The 20,819-nt window shown below is 42.8% G+C and overlaps 1 protein-coding gene, 1 long non-coding RNA gene and 1 pseudogene across 6 annotated transcripts in view; 1 reads left to right on the plus strand and 2 right to left on the minus strand.

Moving 5' to 3' along the window:
- The window catches only part of DAB2 (DAB adaptor protein 2), a 162,680-nt gene extending 153,486 nt beyond the window's left edge, over positions 1–9,194 (minus strand). Inside the window, exon 1 of the mRNA XM_010957234.3 lies at positions 9,012–9,194. The gene's annotated coding sequence lies outside the window, so the exon portion shown is untranslated. The remainder of the gene's footprint in view (positions 1–9,011) is intronic.
- The window catches only part of LOC123617456 (uncharacterized), a 29,242-nt gene extending 11,921 nt beyond the window's left edge, over positions 1–17,321 (plus strand). For 2 of the 5 annotated variants that reach the window (XR_006725600.2, XR_012503992.1), the window contains 2 exons: positions 396–8,463; positions 10,468–17,321. This is a non-coding gene — a long non-coding RNA (uncharacterized LOC123617456). The remainder of the gene's footprint in view (positions 1–395; positions 8,464–10,467) is intronic. The other 3 variants (XR_012503991.1, XR_006725601.2, XR_012503993.1) reach the window with 3 other exon arrangements.
- LOC123617517 (U2 spliceosomal RNA) lies at positions 12,309–12,487 on the minus strand (annotated as a pseudogene).
- Positions 17,322–20,819: the final 3,498 nt, after the last annotated feature.

Consider the following 20,819-nt stretch of genomic DNA (forward strand, 5'->3'; position numbering starts at 1 on the left):
AAATACAACCTTTGGAAGTGCAAGCCCTACATGGTTACATGCTTCTTTTTAGGATCATATGCACGTTCATGACAAATGCAGTGAAGTGGGTAATGGTGTCCCTTAACGGAAACATAGGTCCAAGGACAAGGTCGTTCCCTTGTATGAATAATAAAGGAGCATGGGAGTAAATAATAAGAATAGCACTTGGACTTTTAATGTAGAATAGCCTTGCTCTAAAAACCTAAGTTTAGTGCTCTTAATGATGCACTAAACTGGAAACATGCCTTGACTTCAGAACCTAAGGAATGAGGATATATAGAACAGCATTTGAAACCAATACTTAAAAACTCTTAAAGGTCTTTCAATTGTCGAAATTACCGTTTAACATAATTCTGATATTTTTCTTAAACCAGGTCATCCTAGTCTCTTCTGACGGATAGAAACCTCAGGACTGTGCTCACTCCGATCGTGTTCGGTGGCTCTTTAGTGCTGTGTCAAATGAACACTACCTGCTCTGTCCTTCATGTGTATTATGGTATTGCATCTGCACAGCCACACTCCATCACCACTGAGACAGAGAAGTTAAATAACTGGTCTCAGGCTACGTAGCTAGGGAGGGGATTTGAATTTCGGCAGTTATACTCAGAACCCAGGCTTTTAATTGCTACCAATCTGCTCCTTTAATTCTGTTACACTTGTTCTGGAGCAGGGTTCCAATGACCTTAGTATAAGAGTGTCAGGAACAGACTCCCATCCCTCCACAGAATCAAACAAAGACAATCCACCATCTCATACTAAGATTTCACTAGAGAGATCACTTGTACATTCCAGATAACATCAGGTGGCTAGTAAATCAGGTGAATTACAGCCTTCAGCTCTAACTCCCTCAGCCTGGGTTTTTTAGTATTAAATCACAGCTGGATTACTTTTACAATCTGTTCTTTAGGGGATGGGGGGACATTTCAAACATATTTGAGCAGAGAGATTTTTAAGCAAGTATACTTGCCTCATTTGATAGGAAATAATGAGGGAAATTAAATGTTTTGAGAGCCCCTTAAAAGTATCAGGATGACATTAGGGTCTGGAATATCATTTATTTCAGTTAATCTTCCCAAAGAATGTGTGACCTGCCAAAGTGCTGTGAGCTGAGGAGGAAAAGCCAGCAAAAGAGGCTGTCAAGCACTCATGGAGTTAGGGGACATTTAGAGGGACCAGTGCCTCTGAAGAGAAAGCAGAAGAGACTTTCAAGTAGAATGGAGCTGTCAAACATGTACAATAATAAAGATAATTTAAGAGAATGAAAGCTGAAAAGGGGCTATGTGATAAAAAAATTATCTAGTAAGTCATTTGGGATACACTAAAAAATAAATGTGTTTGATTAATGGAGTTTCTCAACAATGTTCTCAAATCACAGACAAAGCTCATTTTTCACTGTGGACCAACTGAACTATTACAAGCAACAGAAATCATACTGAAAAGAGAAAACTTGCTGGTAGATAATCGGGCATATGACACATAATCATCTGAGATGAGGCAAGTCTCCTGGCAAGCTCGAGGAACCGTGTGGAAGTCTGAGTGGCTGCAGCAGGGCGAGTGAGGAGGAGAGCGGGAGGAGACGGAGTCAGAGAGGGTGCCGTGAGGGCAGAGAGCACAGGTCCTGAGAGAGGACTGTGGGCCCAAGACACCACTCTGAATGTGACAGGAAAACTTCAGTGGGCTTTGAGCAGAGGAGTGACATGATCTGACGTAGGCTTTAACAGAATCACATCCAGATGCTATGCTGAGGATAAAGTAGGGTGAACTAGTGGCAAAAAACGGAAAGACCAGCTCTGAAGCCACTGGCCACTGAACAAGAGTGACATGATAGTGGCTTGGGCCAGAGAGGTGGAGGTACATGTGGTGATAAGAGATCGGAGAGCAGATGTGTTTTGAAGGCAAAGCACACGGAGAAAATATCAGAATAGGAATTGGAAACTACATACACACCACTTTTTGTCCTGGGATTTTCCTTTTTTTTTTTCTCCGTAAAAGTAGCTGTTTGGAGGTGGAAGCAGTGTTGAGATGAATTGTTTTCCAGACCGGGAGAAATCACAGCATATTTGTATGATCGTGAGAAGACTGTAGCAGTAAGGAGAAAGTTAAAATGTGCAAATCGCCAGTGTGATGTCCTTGAATAGATGAAAGGGGAAGGGCAGGAGCTACGCCAACTGGAAAAATGGCCCACTTCTCATTATTCTGTACTCTGACCTGGTAGGTCCCAATCGTTTCATGTATGGATGTCTTTTTAATGTTAACAATTTTCAAGGGCTGTCTATGCCTTCAGGGCATAGTACAGCTCCTTTTCCACAAATTATTTTCAATCGCAGACTTCACTTCTTTCTTTGTGTTCCAATAATTATTTTTTTTCCTTGTACTTCACCCATATTCTGTTTGTAAAGTAACTGAATGCACAGTGGATAACTCTGAACTCCTAAATACTTTACATATATTATTGGAGGTTATTTCAGCCTGAAATGACGTCTTGTTCATTTTGTTTCCCAATAATGGGCAGTTCATATTGAATGGAATGAACTACTTGAAAACTGGATATATTCTGTGGTGATCCAGAGGACAGAATTAGTTTTAGTGGGCAAAATTAAGAATAAGATTGATTTTGGCTTAATCAAAGGAAAGACATTATAACGTTTTGACATCTCAAAAATAGGAAAGACGATTATTTGAAATAATGAGTTCCAGGTAACTGAAAATACCCAAGTCAGTTTTTTTCCCAACCACCATTTAAGCTCGGAGCACTGTACCAAGTGTGTAGCATATAGCACTATGTTTAGTCTTTATACTAGTCCCACAAAGAAGGAATTTGAATCATCCCCGTTTACTTTAAATGGTTAAGCAACTTGCCTCAGTATACAGCTTATAGGTGACGGTGCTGGTACTGGAACTCAAGTCTGTGTGATGCCCAAGTCTTGATATTTGACTTGGATGCCTCCCTGTGTAGGTGGGATTCCCACACGGGGTAGGATGTAGAAGCAGATAAATCTCTGAGGTTCTAGGAAAAATGCAATTCTAGGAAAATATAAGTTATCCAGGTAGAATCCTTGGCTTTTGTTACAGTTTAGCAGGTCTGATTTTCAAAAGAGAGCCAAGAGATGGAACCTGGAGGGAGAGGAAGCAATCCACAGTGAGGTGCCCAAGACAATCTTCCACTTCATTCATCCCCATTTATTCTTGCATCCAAGTTGTCCTTGACTCAGAATGAGAACAGGTCCAAGGTCTCTGATAACCATATTATGATGGGCTACACATTGAGTGGGGCTTGGGGAGCTTAGAAGCCCTTTCCAAACACTGCAGACACTCTAGCTCTTTGAGTGCTGGACACAACTCATAGTATACGTCATTAATATTGTCACGGTTCTCAGCCTGTGCCTGCAGTAGGCACTTGATTAATTTTATCTCCTTTCACTTTCACCCTCTTTGAGTCTGCACGTATCTTAAGATACTTCCTTGAGTAGCAGTAACGTAAAGAAATCAGTATTATTTGATAATGTATCATCTATAAAAATAAGAAAAAATACTGTGTATTTATATGTTAAGCCATTGATCTGATTCTTCACAAAAGGAGAATGTCATATTTTGAAAACGTTTTATTTTTGACGTTCAGAAAAATATGCATTTACATGCAAAGAATGGGACTAGAATGTTGAATAAAGAAATTTCATTTATGCATTTTTTTCAACATATTTCAAGATGTTTACTTTTTCAGCAAATAATCTGACTTGACATTTAGAAGCTTGGAGAAGGGAGAGAGGCATTACCACCCCGTCCTTTTGTGTTTCTGCTGGTTATTTTGATAGTCCACTCAGTATAACCGAAGAAAGCTTTATGCAAGTGAACATCAACTTCACTTTTCATGGAACTTATGACCTTAAAAAAACCAATCTCTTAACTTCCTTCAGGGAGCCATGTGACTGACTGCCCTGTCAGCAAGCTACTTTTCCTGAATCTAAGTTATTTCCTTTCCTACACAGAAAAATTGCTGTTATCACTTCCAACCCTTTCAGTCACAGCCATTTTCATGTATAGTTTACCCTTGGAAAAAAAAAAAAGAATGTCTTTTCCTTTTTGCTTATTTGCTAAAAAGTTGTTTATCCTAAAGAAAAATGTAAGGGTATAAGCACATTTCATGGTCTGTGGAAAAATCGGCTTTTGCTGAGATTTCTGAGCCAAGAGACAGCTAAAATACCTCTGAAACACCTACTTTAAGACATTCATTTCAAATATCTAAACATAAGAAAAACATGATATGTTTAAAGCCAGCATCACCCAAGTACTTCCCAACTTCTTTATCTTACAACATATCTTATATCTTATAAGATATAATAAGATATCTTATATCTTATTTCTTTATCTTTTTCCTCCAGATTTTACTCTGCACACTTTCCCTCACATTTAACACTGGAACTACTTCTGACTTGTTTGCTATTCCCCCGGCCTGAGGCTTTTGAGACATGGGACATCCTGATTTCTTCACTAAATGATTTTTTTCTCACCCTTTTCCCATAGCTCCTCTCGCACCTCGCCCAGCCCTGTAAATGTTCTATCCTTAGCATCCTGCTTTCTTTCCACATGCTCTAACTGGACATTCTCATGTTCGCTCGTCCAGCTTTAAGCTTCATCTACTCACGGATTAGTCCCACCTTTAACCTAGACGTCTCTCCTGAATTCCTGCCCAGAAACCTCCTGGGCAGCTCCTCCTTGATGTCCCCTGGCTCACCTCTCACGGAACATGTCCCAGACTGCACCCATTATCTGCTGCTTCCCAGCCAGCTCTTCCTGTGTTCCTTATCTCAGCCGGAGGGGTTTCGTGCACCCAGACACCCAAGCTTAAAAATCACTGAGTCATGCTCAATTCCATTCTACCCTGAAAGATTTCCCCCGTCGCTTCCTTCTCTTCCTTCCCAACGTTGTGCGCTCAGTTCAGGCGCTCACCAGCTCTTCCCCAGGTCATCACAGAGGTTTCCTAACTCCCTCGTGTCTTATCTAGCTAGCACTGATGTCAGAGACTTATTATGAAAATGACATTCCGTGTATCATTCTTTTGCTTTGAAACCTTTGATATTCCTCATTTCACACACAGAACACTTCTGAACTCCTTAGTAGACGTTATAAAGCTATTTGTAGCTTAGTCTCAACGTGCTCTGTTAGACTCAGCTTTTATTGTGCTCTCACCACCCCACCCCACCCCAAAGGCATATGTGCTAAATTCACCATAATCTTTACATCTTTTTGGCTTTGTACATGCCATTGTTATCTCTACTTGAAATGCTTTCCTCTGTTTTCTTTTCCCTGACTAATGATTGATGCCATTCATTTTTCAAGAGCCATCTCAGACACCATCTCTTCTTTGACATGTACCCCAGTCTCTCCAGAAACACATTCTCTGTCTGCTCTTTCTGCCCTTAGCTTATCTTTACACTAGTTTCGGGGTCCTGAACTATAAATATTACACAATAGTAAAGGGTTCTTAAAGAGCAGGTGAAATGTCTTCTTCTCCACCCCACAAAAGTCTACCATCATGTCTGACTCGTTCTAATTTATTTCCTAAAAAAAATGGAATTCATAGGCAATAATGAAAAATCTTAAGAATGGCCCAACTAATTCCAAATACCTGTCCTAAATATTTATGTTTACTCTACATTTTCTTTCTTCCAAAGAACTCTGTTTACTTCCAATCCATGACAAACTATTAGTGGGACTTCTGGGATTGGCAACTAGGACCCAAGGTGAGGACAGAAAGAATTCAATAACTGCACCGACAGATGCTGGAGTCAGAGCCAACATTCCTAAGAGTTGATGGATGTGGCCAGCTACTGCCAGCCTCCATCCACTACATTATGAAACTGGCAGCTAGACAGAGAGGAGGTAAATCCAAGGGTCATTAGAATGCAGTGGGTGTGAGATGAGAGGGAATTCCCTCCGCTTCCCCTGGGGAATGGAAATGAGGGTTCCCAGTCTTTCTCCCTTAACCTCCTTGGGGTTCCAATAGAATTGTTCACAAGGGCTGCTATATCGTTTGGCTTCCTGGCTGGGCATTTGTTGAAGAAAAGGGCTTGTGAGTGTACCTGCACATCAGGAAAGCAGGGGAGATGAGTCTTGGTAAGAGAGAGGCTAGAGGGGGGCAGTGTTAAACTGGGGACACTCAGTTTAATGGCCAAGATGGGAGACTTCTGTGGGTTAAGTGGATGCCACTTAGAATGGGGTTGAGGTTGCTCCACCCCCATTCCAAGAGTCTCCCCACCTCACTCTGGCTGCAGAGGGCTGTGGAGTATACGGCCAACGGCAAGGGCTGAGGGGCTCGAAAAGGTTGGCTGGATTTCCAACTTCCTCATCACTGGGGCTCCCAGGACTCATCCCACTAGTCCCCAGAGAGAAGCCAGAATTTGGAGGCCTACCTCACAGAGGGCATCAACAGCCCAGGCTCGTCAAGGGAGAAGCAGCCCTCGCCGAGAGAGCCATCACGGCAGGGGCCCGTTAGCATGGTATCTGCCCCGTTGCCTGTCTCCCCTCCCAGCCCAGCATCCTGGAACAGAAATCCTGCGAGGGGGCACGAGGTGGCGGTGCCTCTGAGCTAGCCCTCCAGTCAGGCAGCGGGTCAGTTCACGCTATGCCTAGGTAAAGTGGAGGAGGGGGAAGGTGAGGACAAACTCATGTTTAATGACTGACTGGACTGAGGCTTAATAACTGAAGGCACCTGGAAAATTATGGAGCTGCCTCAGATGCTTGAAGAGATCTACTGCCTAGAAGAGAATTAATACTTGATAGAGTACAATTAGGAAGAAAGATTTAGAAACACAAAGGCTTCATATTTCTTGTTGTGTTAACACTGCTTTATAATTTAGGTACACATGGAAACCTATTCAAATTCATAGACACTCTGCAAAGAAAGAACAAAATTCAACCCCAAACCACCATCACAACAAACCTCCCATCACTGATTTACCCCTGAATCCAGTAGGTAACACCATTCACTATATCCCCAGTGGACACACTGGGGATCAGAACATGGTCAGGGGTCCCCATGGAGGACATGCAGAAATGCACGGTCTTGTTCTGACCCAAAGGGGCTCATAGGATAAAATGAAGTGAAGCAGATGGCAGCTCCTGTTCAGATCACAGCTTAGAATGAGTGCCTAACCGGTCACAGGATGCTCTGGAACTTTCTGGAACCAATGACAACCCTGCCGATGAGGACATCAGGAGGTATATTATGTAAGCCAGCCCTATTTGGAAACAGCTGATATGTTTGTTCTTCTCTCAAAAGCAGAAATGCGAAGTATTTCATGGTATTACAGGATGTTAACAGGAATTTCTTCTGAAATGCTTCTGCGGGAAGGCTAGCCCATTCTTGAGCTACTTCTGTCGAATTCTCTCTCTGTTCTCTCAACACCGGCACCTTCACTGGGTACGTTTATGTTGCACAGCACGTTGCTTGTTTGCTGACACTATTTTCTGGCCAATTTCTTGCCTTCTCAGGTCATTTTCCCATAATCTCTCTGAAAACCTGAGGCACTTTGCTGTAATGGAATTCCTTGGACCATTTTATATTAGTCTTTAAGGTATTGTGTCACCCATACACCTGTCCAAAGAGGTCTTTGATTTTCAACTTCCTCTGAAAGATGCCTCTTCTCCTGAATCCTTTATGTTCCAGCCAATTCCCCACTACCTCCCTCTTCTCTGGGACTCAGTTTCCCTTAACTTCAGCATTCCGTTTATCCAGCTCTCCCCGGAAGCCTATATTACTACCCCCGGGGGCATCCTTGACAACAATCGATAAGTAACAATCACAGAAATGTGTATGAGAAACACCAGTAATTGTCAAATTTTAACTTCAGAAGGTTCTATACATAAGGGTTCTGTTAATGCTAGAAGGAACCAAGTAATCAGAGGTAGGCAGCCATGAGAATTAGCTAAAATGTGTTAACATTTTCATAGTAACATATACTGACAGTATAGTATATACATATAGTAATAAGTAACCCAGTCATTTAATCCTTAACTGTGTGAAGCCGCATTGTGTGTTTTAACGTTGGATTTCAAAACAGCCCAATAAGAAATGGAGTAAGGACTATTTCTAATGATAATCAGGGAATCTAGCCTCCCTTCCTCTCAATTTTCAAATGGGCCCAAGTAATCTGGAAACCAGAATTACTGGACAGAAGTAAACTGGGCAGTACTGATACACCATATATGGTAAGGGTAGGTAAATTTTGGTAAGGTTGTTACAATGGCTCTTTTTTATGCCCTGGAAGTTCAGTTTTAAATGTCCACTTCCATCAGGGACTTTGGGATTGCAGTATATAGTATGATATGCTTTATTACATGGTGATGGAAGTAATCATGGAAAATGCTTATGCTTTGCAGATGCTGGCAACTTCTTCCCTTTTGATGTAAAATACAACATGAAGTCTGCGCATAAAATCAGAGGTATAAAAACTGCTAGCATCTGTGAATATTTTATTCTTTAGATACTCCCTGGTCCAGAAAATAAAATGTATAGAATGTTAACTGAATTTCAGCAATCACACCTGTACAAAAAGAAAGCACCCAGTTTCTTTATCATAACAGCTCCCCCTGCTGCTTCAGAGCAAAGGCTTCATGACTGTTTGCCGTTTTCCTTACAATCTTTGAGGGACTCTGGAAACATGGCTGGAAAACATTATCCTCAACTGAACCACAGCCAGGAAAGTCTCAGGAGGGAATTCTTTCCTGACATAAAATTAAACCTGGCTTCAGCGTATCTTTGGGGGGTGAGGGGAGGAGGAAAACTTACTGTTGATGTTTCTTGACTTGGCTTTCTTTCTGTCCTTAAAGCAACATTATTTTAAAAATCTGTAACAAAACCTGTCATCTGCCAAGTCAGCCAAGCCTCCCTGCCTCTGTCAGCTCAGGTTTCTCCATCTTGCCCTGTTCTGTCGCCTCATTGCTCTCAAACTTGGCAAAATTTATTCATTAACAGATGCCTTTTGACTTACCTGTCAGTGGCTGTCTCTCTGTGCCGCAGAAGGGAACCTGGGGCTGAAGGTAAGCCTGGGCACGGTGGCAGGGATGTGGCAGTGAGGCCACCAAGCCACGGAGTAACCAGGCCTCTGGGTGACTTGTCTTTCGGCCTTGCTCGATCGATAGCTGTTGCACGACTTCAGCAGTGGCTCAGGACCAACTGGCCGCAGGCGATGTATCTTCAGGTCCAACTGGACGCGCTGCTTATCAGAGCAGAAAATCTGGGATCGGTGGTCAGAGGAGGCCTTTGCCTCTCTGTGCCTGTAGTAGATGGTGCGATGAAGATTAGCGTGTGACCTGATGTCACTGCTAGGAAGGCCAGGTTATTTATTCACCTAAGGGGCAGATGTTGTTAGAATCGTTGAGTTAAAAAACCAGGGCTCTGATGCTCTGGTGGGTGGAAGAGATCTTTCCCCTCAAGATGAAGCCAGACTGACTTACCAAACCAGTGTTGCTCTGGGATCACCCTCTCCTCTGGCACGACCTTCCTTTCTATTCTCATCACAAACAGTGACTTAGAAAGTTTGTCTATGGGTATGAGAGGATTAGAGCCAATGAACTGACACCGGCCAGAGGTTTTGCAGCACGCAGCATGATCGTTACACGTGCTGGAATGTTCAGCATTGGTCTCTGGCTCTAAATCTACTACTCTCATTAAAGTGCACTTATAGGACAACAGGACGCTGTGTTGGGTGCCATGTGGTCAAACTGCACCCGGTACAGACCAGGAAACAGTATGTGACACAGTCTACACACTCCACACACTCTGTTAGGAAGGGGCCGAGATGGGTTATGAACACACCAGAACTTGCCTGTGTGCTCTGGTTTAAGACCTGCTCCTAACTGGTTTCCTTGCTTAAGAATATGTCCTTCAACTGGCTTATATAAGAGACTGCTTTTTGGAGGTGAAGCTGTTCTCTATCTAGGGCATCATTCATTTAAAATCTCAACATTTCAGGAGAGGAAGGTAACATTTTATAGCGAACAGTATTTTTGGGAGAACAGCGAGCCAGTTACCTAGCCAGGCCCTGAGGATACAGATGACAGGGAAGTGGTTCTTTGAAGAAGGTGGGCTGAAGGAGAAGGGTCAGGCCAGAGGCAGTGGGTGTTGCCTCGGAAGGCCTGGGAGGGCCTGTGAGTGATCACAGGTGGGAAAAGGGCATCTTGGGGGCAAAACTTGGGTATCTTGGGGACAAAATGAAAGCACTGGAGCTGGGGGTTGGCCAGTAGGGATGGAAATTGTGGCATTCTGTGAGAGGACAGGTACAAGGAGAAGAGTGAGCTCTGAACATTAATTCAACTTCTCTTTCAGAGTTTTCTGAGGCCTAATCTGAGAACTGGCCCTGCCTTCCTCTGTATCCAGATACTTACAAGGTGACCCCACTGGTCCTCATTTTAATAAGTGATTTTCCTCTCCATCTGCTTGTGTAGGTCTCAGGACAAAGACTGGAGAGCTGGGTCCTGGAAGAGAGGGCACAGTTAACTCCAGCTGTCGTGGCTTTAGCCTGCTTTTCAACATCTCCTGCCTGGACCAATGCAGTATCATCCTTCTCCATGCTCTCCCATTCCAGATCCAGCTCATACCCAAAGGCAACCCTGATGATGCCACTGGCCTACTGAAGAATATAAAATGTTTATATTTGGCCAACTGAATAATTTCTTACCTATGGTAGACTGATTTATTGTTACCAACTAGTTAGCCCTCTTTCTTGACAAAGGATTATACATCCTCGTCTGTGGCAATGACTTCTGGTGCCTCCTGTGCTGGAGGGGTATTCTTTGCTCTGCTGACGTCAGGCTTGGTCGTATGATTTATTCTGGCCAATAGAGTATGAGCAGACATGATAGATGTCTTTCTTGTCTTTGGCAGAAGCTTCAAAAGCCATTGTATGTTTCTGCTGGGCCTGTCCCTTGGGAAACAAGGTTTCCCAAGTTGAAGCAGATCCTTCAGTCTGATTCAAAGAATCAGAGGAGAAGACATGTGATACCGGAGCCATTGCAGCCACCAACAAGTAACACAAATGAGAAACAAATGTTGGCTTCTGTAAGCCACTGGAGTTTGGGATTTGCTTGGTACAGTAGCAAAGCTGATTAATATCAATGCACTCCACAGTTTCTCCTCAATCTATTTCTCTAGACTTACATTGCATTACAACAGCACATGCAGCCTACAACTCCAGCCAATCTGGAAGCACCTCCAGTACCCAGCCTATGTGTTTCTGCTTTCATTATTCTTTCTAGCTCAAACTGTCTGTCCCCAATGTTCAACAAACCTCACTTTACTGATTCTTCTAGCTAGCTCTAAATCTATCCCATGTATGAAATCTTTGACTGTCTTGGTTTGAAATGATTTTTCCTTCCTCTGAATTCCCACAAACATTCATGTTTATGCTACCTAGCTCTCTATTTGCTAATAACAAAAAGTGCTATTTATTGAGCATGTACTATGTACCAGATATGGCTGTACAGGATCTAGGTGTTCTAGATGTTGGTTTGTACCAACTGTGTCTGTTTGAATACCTTAAGATTGGGTAAAATTAAAACAGCTTACTGTGGGTGAAAAACCTGTAAAGGATAAAAGGGGAGGAAGTAGCAGAGAGTGGCAGGAATCTTCACACCACAGTCTGACACCTGTGGAGGAAGAGAGGAGGATGGGGTAAGAGACTAGAAATGTGGGAGAGCTGGGAGGCCCGGGCTTCTGGTGACCACAGGCACCCCCAGGGGCAGGATGGCAGGGGCAGACCATTGAAGGTATAAACAACTGGTGGTTAGCTGAGTTTGAACTCGTGAAGGGCATGGAGCCTGGAAGGCAGCTGAAGCTTCTGCCCGCCACCTACTTCAGCAGTGTTACCTGGAGCCACCAGCAAGGCAGAGTCGGATAAAGCCTGTTCCCAGATTTGGGGGTGTTGCAACTCTAAGCGCCCCGGTAAAGAGCCTTGGCAAACCACAGCTGTGGCACAGAGTGGGAATAACGAAGACACTCACCAGTCCCTCGCTAAAAACCCGCCGAGGTCAACACCATACTCAAACTAAGGAGAGCCATTAACTTGCTGCAAGTCACGCTAGTGAGGCCAGAAAAGGGAAGAAAAGGAAACCCAGACAGTTCTGCCCGGGATGGTACAGGGGGCAGAGGCTGCGGGAAAGCTCGCGGGAAAGCAGAGAAAAGCCGCACCCCTCACTTGCTCAGCGCCAAAGAGAAGGACCTTCCCGGGAAGAAGCAGAGTGATGAAGAGAAGCAGAGAAAGTGTGCTGTTTGCAACCAATGTGATGAGAGGGGGTGCACCCATTCCTGGAGGTGCTGCAGTACTAGGTCCATGCATGGAGTGGATGGAGCAAGTTTCTGCTCCAAAAATCCACTGAGTATATTGTCCTCTGATAGAGAACCTATCAGATAGTAAACCCATGAGACTAGATACTACACTTGATCTCAGCCAAGAGGCCGAGAAGCAGTTTTTCTCATGTATTTCTTGAACCATTTTCCAGTCCTGATTTCTGCTGTGTCGAATAGATGATGTCTTGTTACATTCTGCCTTTTGTTTTGGTCCTTGAATGTGGATATGGATCTCTTTTTCCCCTGAGATTAATTTTTTTCTTTCTTTTTCTGTGACTGTGTTTCTCATTATTGAGAAGTTGTCTTACTGAGAGAAGTGAATAAGGACAGATTCAGAGAGTTGGTATTTTGAAAGGAGACAAACTACTCTTCCCCGATCCCAAAAACCAAATAAAGAAAAGAAAACAGAAAGACTTTTAGAGTTAGGGTAAGTAGACCATTGCCTTCTATCTCCCTGTAAATCAAGCATCATTCCCTTAACTTTCTCTTTGGGTCCATTTAAAAAAAATGAAGCAAAACAAAAAAACCCAACAAATAAGTATAGATCTTTATATACATATATATTTATACATATATAAATATATAAAATCAAGTAGCTCACAGCCACGTGATATGTATATATATGGAGAGAGATGAATACATGGTATGATATACAGATATGTCTGTATGTATGGTCTGAATACTCAAGATAGCCTTTCTTTCTACTGTAGTAGGTGGGGTCACATAGAATGCTGGCATGTGCTGAAATCAAAAGACTTTCTAAGCTCAATACTATCTGCAAGGAAAAACTAAAAGACAGCAAACAAGCAACCATACAATCAACCTCCCAAATCCTCCGTGAATCCTTCCACTGATCACTGTCCCCCTGACTGCCATGTGTGGCATTTTACTTTTCAGCTCAAGGTCAAGACCTGCCCTGGACATCTCATTAGGGTGGGATCAGCTATCCTATAAGCACTTTTAACTGGTGCAATAAACAAGCCTGGTTAATGGGCTTATAACTAAAAGGCATTTTTCCCCATCATGGTCACTTTAGGATGAATTCACTGTGGAAGATTTTTTTTCCGCCTTTGGAAGAAAACTGTCAAGCACTATGACATTTCTGGTCATTCTAAATTTATCAAAAGAGACCTCCACATCTCTTAAGTCTTATTTCAGAAATTAACATCTTCAGTCATAATATATGAATTAGCACTACAGTTTGCATTCACAGATAAGGCTTGTCCTTCATTCACTAGCGCCAGCAATGGACAGGCCTGCCTCTGGAGAAAAGGGTGTGATGGCTTCTTCCGTCCTTGGCAATCTTCCCTGTTACTCAGTGGCTGTTGTTTCTGACTCTGGGGCTGAAGACAGGAAAGAAAAGACAGATAAAGGGGAAAGAAAAAATCTGCTTAGTTGTCATGCCTGTGAGCTGCCTTTTTGCTCTCAGAGCCTCACAGATAGTCCTCCAGACTCCCATCCTGCTTGGCCCCTCAGACGGTACCAGAAAACAGTTCTCCTCACCTTTGACCTATTGTTCTGATCACCCTTCAGCCTCTGATTTTCTGGTGCTTCATTTTACCCAGATCCTTGCAGTCCCAAACCCCTTGTCCTCTGGCAAAAGTTCTTTCAGGCACGTCTTTAGGATGGTACATAAAAGGGCCCCAGGTGGGCATCCCTTACCAGGAGTCTCTACTTGGCTTTTGGTGTCACAGATCTTGACTTGCAGTCAGAGGGGAGCAAAACTATTTCCTACTGCAGTTCCCCCTGCTCCCAGAGCACCGGAAGGCCGTTGGCATTTGTCAGGGGACCTTCCTAAACTCAGGCAACAGAAGCAGGTACTCTGAGCGCTCTCCTTTGAAACCCCTCCTGCGAGACTCCAAGTGAGGAGGTGTGTAAAACTCACAGAACAGCTTTCTCTATCTACAACTTTCTCTTAAATCTTCCTCCTTTTTTTCATTTTAAAAAAATTTGGGGTAATTAGGTTTATTTATTATTTTTTAAATGAAGTTACTGGGGATTGAACCCAGGACCTACCTGGTACATGCTAAGCATACACTTTCCCACTGAGCTATACCCTCCTACCCCTCCCCCCAAAATCTTCCTTTTTGTTTCTAATTTGGGGAATCTATACCCTTGAAGTGGGTGACGGTCCCAAATCATGTACCTGGTATTGAGCAAACTCCTTTGAAATCTGCATCTTGACCTTAGGGGTCTCCCCTCACTTGCTGTCTGAAGTTGTTTACATGGCATTTCAGTTGACTCTTCAGCTCTATGTTATCACCTCTTTTCAACATTCTCTGCCCCTTTTAGGATCCTCTGTAGAAATCTCCATGTTCTTACGCAGTGTACACTACCAAGTCCCTAAAATGTGTCACCTCCCTGGGACTTGGCCTTCCTTAGTCTTCCTCATTCCTTTTGGACATCTAACCCGTCCCAGTCCTCCCCATCCCCATCCCCACCCCCACCTCATCCTTTAGACATGGGGTTGCCATCCTCAGAGCCCTGCTCTCTGCTAAGGGAGCTGGGTGACTGCAGTGAAGGCTCTCTCTCGTCTTCTTTCCCCACACGGCACTGGGCAGGTTCATACACTGTCAATTGAAAGTCACCACTTGACTCAGAATCTTCCTAAATTTGTTGATGGTTTATTGTTCTTGTTTTTACTTTTTAGCAAAACCCTTTTTACAAACTAAATATTTCAATCCATTTGCTTGTAGATATTTCAACAAATAAAATACGAATAAATGGGAATCAAGCAAGAGTGTGGTCCCGGAGACCACCCGCCTGGATTCCTCCACAGCCCCACAGGCACTGATAAAGAAGCCTGGGCATCAGGAAACACACTCAGAAAATCACTACTTTAAAACAAGTCGTGACTTTTAAAACAGTAGCAAAGCATGGAAGATTGATTTTAGGAAAGGATGTGTGCCCCACAGTCTTCCAGAAGTCACACCACATGGGTTGTTGCCACCTGTCTACGAAAATTAGTGAATGCTAGTAGTCTCAGCCCCAATTCCCTGCTTACTTCAGACACAATCAGCTTCTAAACATCACCTCTTGGTGAGACCTCAGTGTGGTTTATTTATTTCTTTAAATCTGGTTTATTTATTTCTTTAAAACCCAAGCTTCTGAAATGGAATCCCTCCCTATAGAGAGACTCATAAAGGCCAGGGCCTGGTTTCTTTAAAGACAGAAAAACAAAATTCAAAACAAAGAGCTCCAAAAACTTTATTTTGTGGATTATGTTTATGGCATTTCAATGCCTTTCCTTAAATCCCTAAATAATACGAACTGCTGAGACTCTAACAGACTAATTATGCTGCTGGCCTTTTGAACCTTGACTGCCAGGGTCTATGTTATTGCTTTGAGTTTTAAAGGAGACCCAAAATATCCCTTTACCCAGTCCATGTTGATTTTTTTTCTATAAATGTACCAGCACTCTGTGATATTGACGCCATCTGACCAACACAGAGGAGTGGACCCTACTCTTCAACCGCCCCCCACCCACCTAGGTGTTTAGACTTTCTCATACATATTCAGATTTCTGGGTCAGGCACCTGGAGCAAACCAAGTGGTGGCTACTTAGGGAGGAATTGGCAGGATGACTCTACTTTTTGGGTCAGCAGAAGGATTCATCAAGAATAGAGGGGAAAAGGTTTAGGAGTAACACTAGAAAAAAGAAAATAGTTTCTTTTCTCTCCCACAATCGTTTCTCCATTGGTGACCCTGTAAGAGCTTGTGATTGCGAACTAGGACTCGAAGGCACGTAGTTCTGTACTGGGTCAAACATGCTACATGACCCTAACAGGCCACACACGAGGCATGGGCAGGGTCTGAAAGGCCTGGACCCACAAAAACTTTGGATTGATCATTTTGTATTGCCTGAACATTATCACTGGAAGGAACCAAGCCCAGAGCTGAGTGGGGAGCCGAGGAGGAGACTTGGGGGAAATCTGGTGTGCCTTCTTTATAGCCTGGGGACCCTTGATTGTGGAGCAGTCTAAAGAGAGCTGAGATTCTAAGAATTCTGCTGAGGAATGACCAATGATCTAGGTGAACCATGGAAGCAGCTTTCAAGAGGCACCTGTTCTGATTAACCACCTTCAGACACCTCAAATGGCAAGAACCTCTCTGCACTAGTTGGGAAACATTGTTTAAGACAATTACTACCTTTAGAAAGTCACCATTTTCACTTCAAATTTCTTTCAAAAGAATGTTGGACTGAAAGATTGGTAGCTAATGATTAACCTCTAGTAATTAGTCTCCTGAAGCCAGAAAGAGAGGAACCAGAGCTCCATCAACCCTTAGGATGTGAGCCCAGCTCCCCCATGAACACCCATGAACACGCCGAACCACTTTGCTCTCCTTTGATGTTTGTAGTCACACATGAAATTTGACACACAAGCATGTACTATCTTATACTGCGAATGGTTGTTTTATATATTCTGTCTTGACTCCCCAGCTGTATATTTCTTAAAGGCAGAAAATGAGAACATAAGTCATATTTTAAATATCCCATGCAAGGTTTCCCAGCTCAGGGCTGGGCACGAGATGGGTCCTCAGAAAATCCTGGTTTGTTGATCAGCGATTGGCAAGTCACAATAACTGTCAAATGCATAGAAGAGCCCGACGGCCAAACCTTGATCTGCCTTTGCTTACTAAAGATGTTGACCACGGAAATAATCAGCATGCAGTGTCCACAAACATGCAGGAAGTTGTGGTCAGTTTTATGGCATTCCAGGCAGAGAAGTATAATCTGTTCAAAATGCTTAAAACTAACTTGTATATTAAATATGACAATATTTTTCTTCCTTGTCAATGAGGAAAAAAACATTTTGTGCCTATGTGTTCTCACTGCAATATAATGAAAGATTTAACACGGACTTTGGAGCATTCATTCCCAGCTCTGCCATTTGTTGGTTGTGACCTTGAGGAATTATATAAATGCTAAATCTCTCCCTCTTTCTTTTTTTCATTTCTCTTTATCCTCAGACAGCATCCATGAAATCACTGCAGGACAACTTGTAAGTTTGGAAGTTAAATCTCACTCTACACTGTTCAGGAGACTAACTATTGATTAGTTGAAAATACATCCATAGATAAACAAAAATTCATACCTAGATAGAGAATGATAGATAGATAGATAAATAGATAGATAGATAGATAATACATGATTGATAATTCTAACTACTCTCTTAAGAAGTTAGATTATGCTAAAGAGAAGGCTCACCCACAATCCAAACCAGGATGGGTTGAAACGTGCACTTTGGGGTATATATTTGGAATAGAACAGTGATATTTGTGCAAATTGGAAAAGTACAGAAAATGTTGGAGCAGGGAGGGCACCTGGGAGAGAAGAGAATGAGACGGTCAGAGTACAGCTCGGGACCAGGGGAGGGAAAAAAGCTAGCGGCTCACAGATGGCAGAGCAGAAGGAGCTTTGAAGAAAAACAGTACTAGGAAGTTATTAATTTGTTTGCAACGGAGTATATGGACATTCCTCTCCCTGTGTGTTACCCTTGTGTCTTTAATAAAAGTCAGATTGCTCACTGAGGCTTTTCTGTGAAAGCTCTTTCCTTTAGGAATATTTAGAGGATGAGCTTCACTTTCCTTAACTCTGAGATGGTGATGATGACGGGGTTAAAGTAAGCACCAAATGAGCTCATGCTTATGAAATGCTGGCATATAATGAGTGATTTTTTTTTTTTTTTTTTTTTTTTTTTTTTTTTTACTTTTTAAGACATTGTGGATTGATTTATTTATAACTACATAACCGCTTAAGGTTGTACAGTTACTATTGATCGGAATAGCTTTCTGGTTGCAATATACCGAAGTGTTTGAGAGCATGGCGTTGGAGTCAGACAAACTTGGGCTCAAATCCAGACTCCACCCCTTTTTGTGTGAATTCAGGCAAATGCCCTTTTTTCTCATTTGTAAAATGGGGATTATACCTACATCATAGTGACGTGGTGAAGGAGGGACGGCTAAGGAGACAGCATTCTACAGCTATGTTACTTAAGTTTCCCAATGGAAAAGGAAAGACACTCAAATAGGGGTAATTTGAAGAGAACTTAAGAAAGGGGCAATTTATGAAGTTGTGGGTAGGATGTAGGGGAGGCAGCACAATGTTGAGTACCGTGTCCACAGGTGAGCAGTAGAGGCCTAAGGGAGTGGAAAGGAGTGGAGAAGATGAGGACTGCAATCTGGAAGGATGGTTGTGTAGAACAGAGAATAAGGGAGTCACTTGATGTGGTCCACACTGATCAGTATCTCCGGGCACAGAGCAGAGATGGTGACCAGGATGGAGAGTGGATACAGAGAGAATGGAAAGTATCCAGCATAGAAATGATTAGCAAAGTGCCTGTTGGAGTAGCACTCAATCCATGACTGCATATAGTGCAGAATATGGTACATAATGTTTATGATCTTGAATCTATAGCTTTTCTTCTGTACCCCAAGAAGTCAAAAGACTATCTGGCTTTATATGCCTAGTGAAATCAGTATGATTAAAATATCGGTTCTTGCCAGTTCACCAGGGTTCATTAGCATCCTCTCATTTTTACCTCCTCCTCAGGAGGCAGGAACAGCATTTCCAGATTCCCTGCTAACCTGTCTTTTCCATGACAGGAGAATAAATGTGCCAAATGATGAGGAACTTCACTGCCTTTGATAAAGTACGGTGGCTTGCTCACTTTCCAGCCACGCCACCCAAGCCAAGGTACCATATCTCTTTGAGCCTCATGTATAAAAATGATCTTCTATTTTCAAGGATAGACCTTGAGGGTATTATGCTAAGAGAGGTAAGTCAGATGTTCTCAGACAAAGACCTTATGATTTCAGTTATATGTGAAATATAAAAAACAAAAACAAATAAAAGGACAAATCCAACAAAACAAACACATAGATACAGAGAACAGATTAGTGGTTACCAGATGGGGAAGGGGAAATAGGTAATGGGATCCACTGTATGGTGATGGATGGAAACTAAAATTTTTGGTGGTGAGAACGCTATAAGGTGTATAATGGTAGAACAATAATGTTTATGTGAAAAATATGTTTTAAGTTATACAATGTTACTTCAATAAAAAAATAAATAATAAATTTTAAAAATGATCTTCCAAACATTGAGGTACCCCAAGTTTCAGTCCCCTGCCCTTTACTCTTCTTTGTCCAGTCTCAATTCTTGAGTGATCTCATCTCATCTCATGGATTTAAGTTTCATTTATAAGCAGATGACTCCAAGCCCGGATTGCATCCTAATCACCACATTAGTATATCCAACTGCCTACTTAGCATCTCCACTTGAATATTAAAAGGCATATGAAATATAATTTGTCCCCAGCCACACTTTTGATTCTTCTGTCTCCACTTGCTCACCACACCAACCCCCAACAAAAAAAAAAGGGAAAAATTCCTGCCCCTACCTAGTCATTTCATCTCATCTAATGGACCTACATCTCTCTAGATGCTTAGGTGGCTTTTTGTTTGTTTGTTTGTTTTTAATGGAGGTACTGGGAATTGAACCCAGGATGCTGTGCATACTAAGCATGCGCTCTGCCCTGAGCTATACCCTCCACCACTCTAGATGCTTAGGTTTAAATTCCACATTTTTCCTTGACTCCTCTCTTTCTCTCATACCCCACACGCTATCCATCAGCCAATCCTGTCAGCTCTGTCTCCAAAACACATTCACTCTTCTCAACACCTGTACAACAATAACGTGGTCTGAGCCTCCATCATCTCTCAAGTAGAGTAATTTGGACTAACAGTCTCTAACTGATCTTCCTGCTCCCACAGTCTTCTCTCCCACACCAGAGTCATAATCACCACGTAGATGATGTTGGTAAATGTGAGTCACACCACACCACTTCTCTGCTCAAAACTCTAAATTGCTTCTCAATTCATTCCAAGTCAAAGTCTTACTGTCATGTGCTGTGAAGTCTTTACTGTGTCCTCATCCCACTTTCCATTGGCTGACCTCCTCTCTTATTTCTCTACCCTCGAATGACTCTGTTCCAGCTACACTGGGCTTCCTCGCTGCTCCGTGAATACACTAGCATTCTCCCATGGCAGGCAGGCTGTTTGCGTTTGCTGTCTCCTCTGCCTGGTACCCTCTTCTCTCTCCCCAGGTATCCTGACTAGTCCTGCACTTCCCACAGATTCTGCTCAAAGTCTCTTGCTCAGTGAGGCCTTCTCTGACCACGTATATAAAATAAAATGACACACTCACCTTGCTCTCAATTCTACTTCCCTGCTCAATCTTTCTCCATGGTGCTATGTTCACCTGATATATATTTACACCCATTTCTTTCTTTGTGCTGAGTCTCCTTCCTCTGGGATACAAGCTCCAGGAAGTCAGGACTGTGTCTCTAACTGCTTTACTCCCACAGTGATGACAGTGAATGAATTAGCTCATAGCCCAGAGTTGCTGGGACAGTTGATGGTTCAATGAGATGAAAGTCCTAAAAGGGTT

This window comes from Camelus bactrianus, chromosome 3 (genome assembly GCF_048773025.1).
Source record: "Camelus bactrianus isolate YW-2024 breed Bactrian camel chromosome 3, ASM4877302v1, whole genome shotgun sequence".
NCBI lineage: Eukaryota > Metazoa > Chordata > Mammalia > Artiodactyla > Camelidae > Camelus > Camelus bactrianus.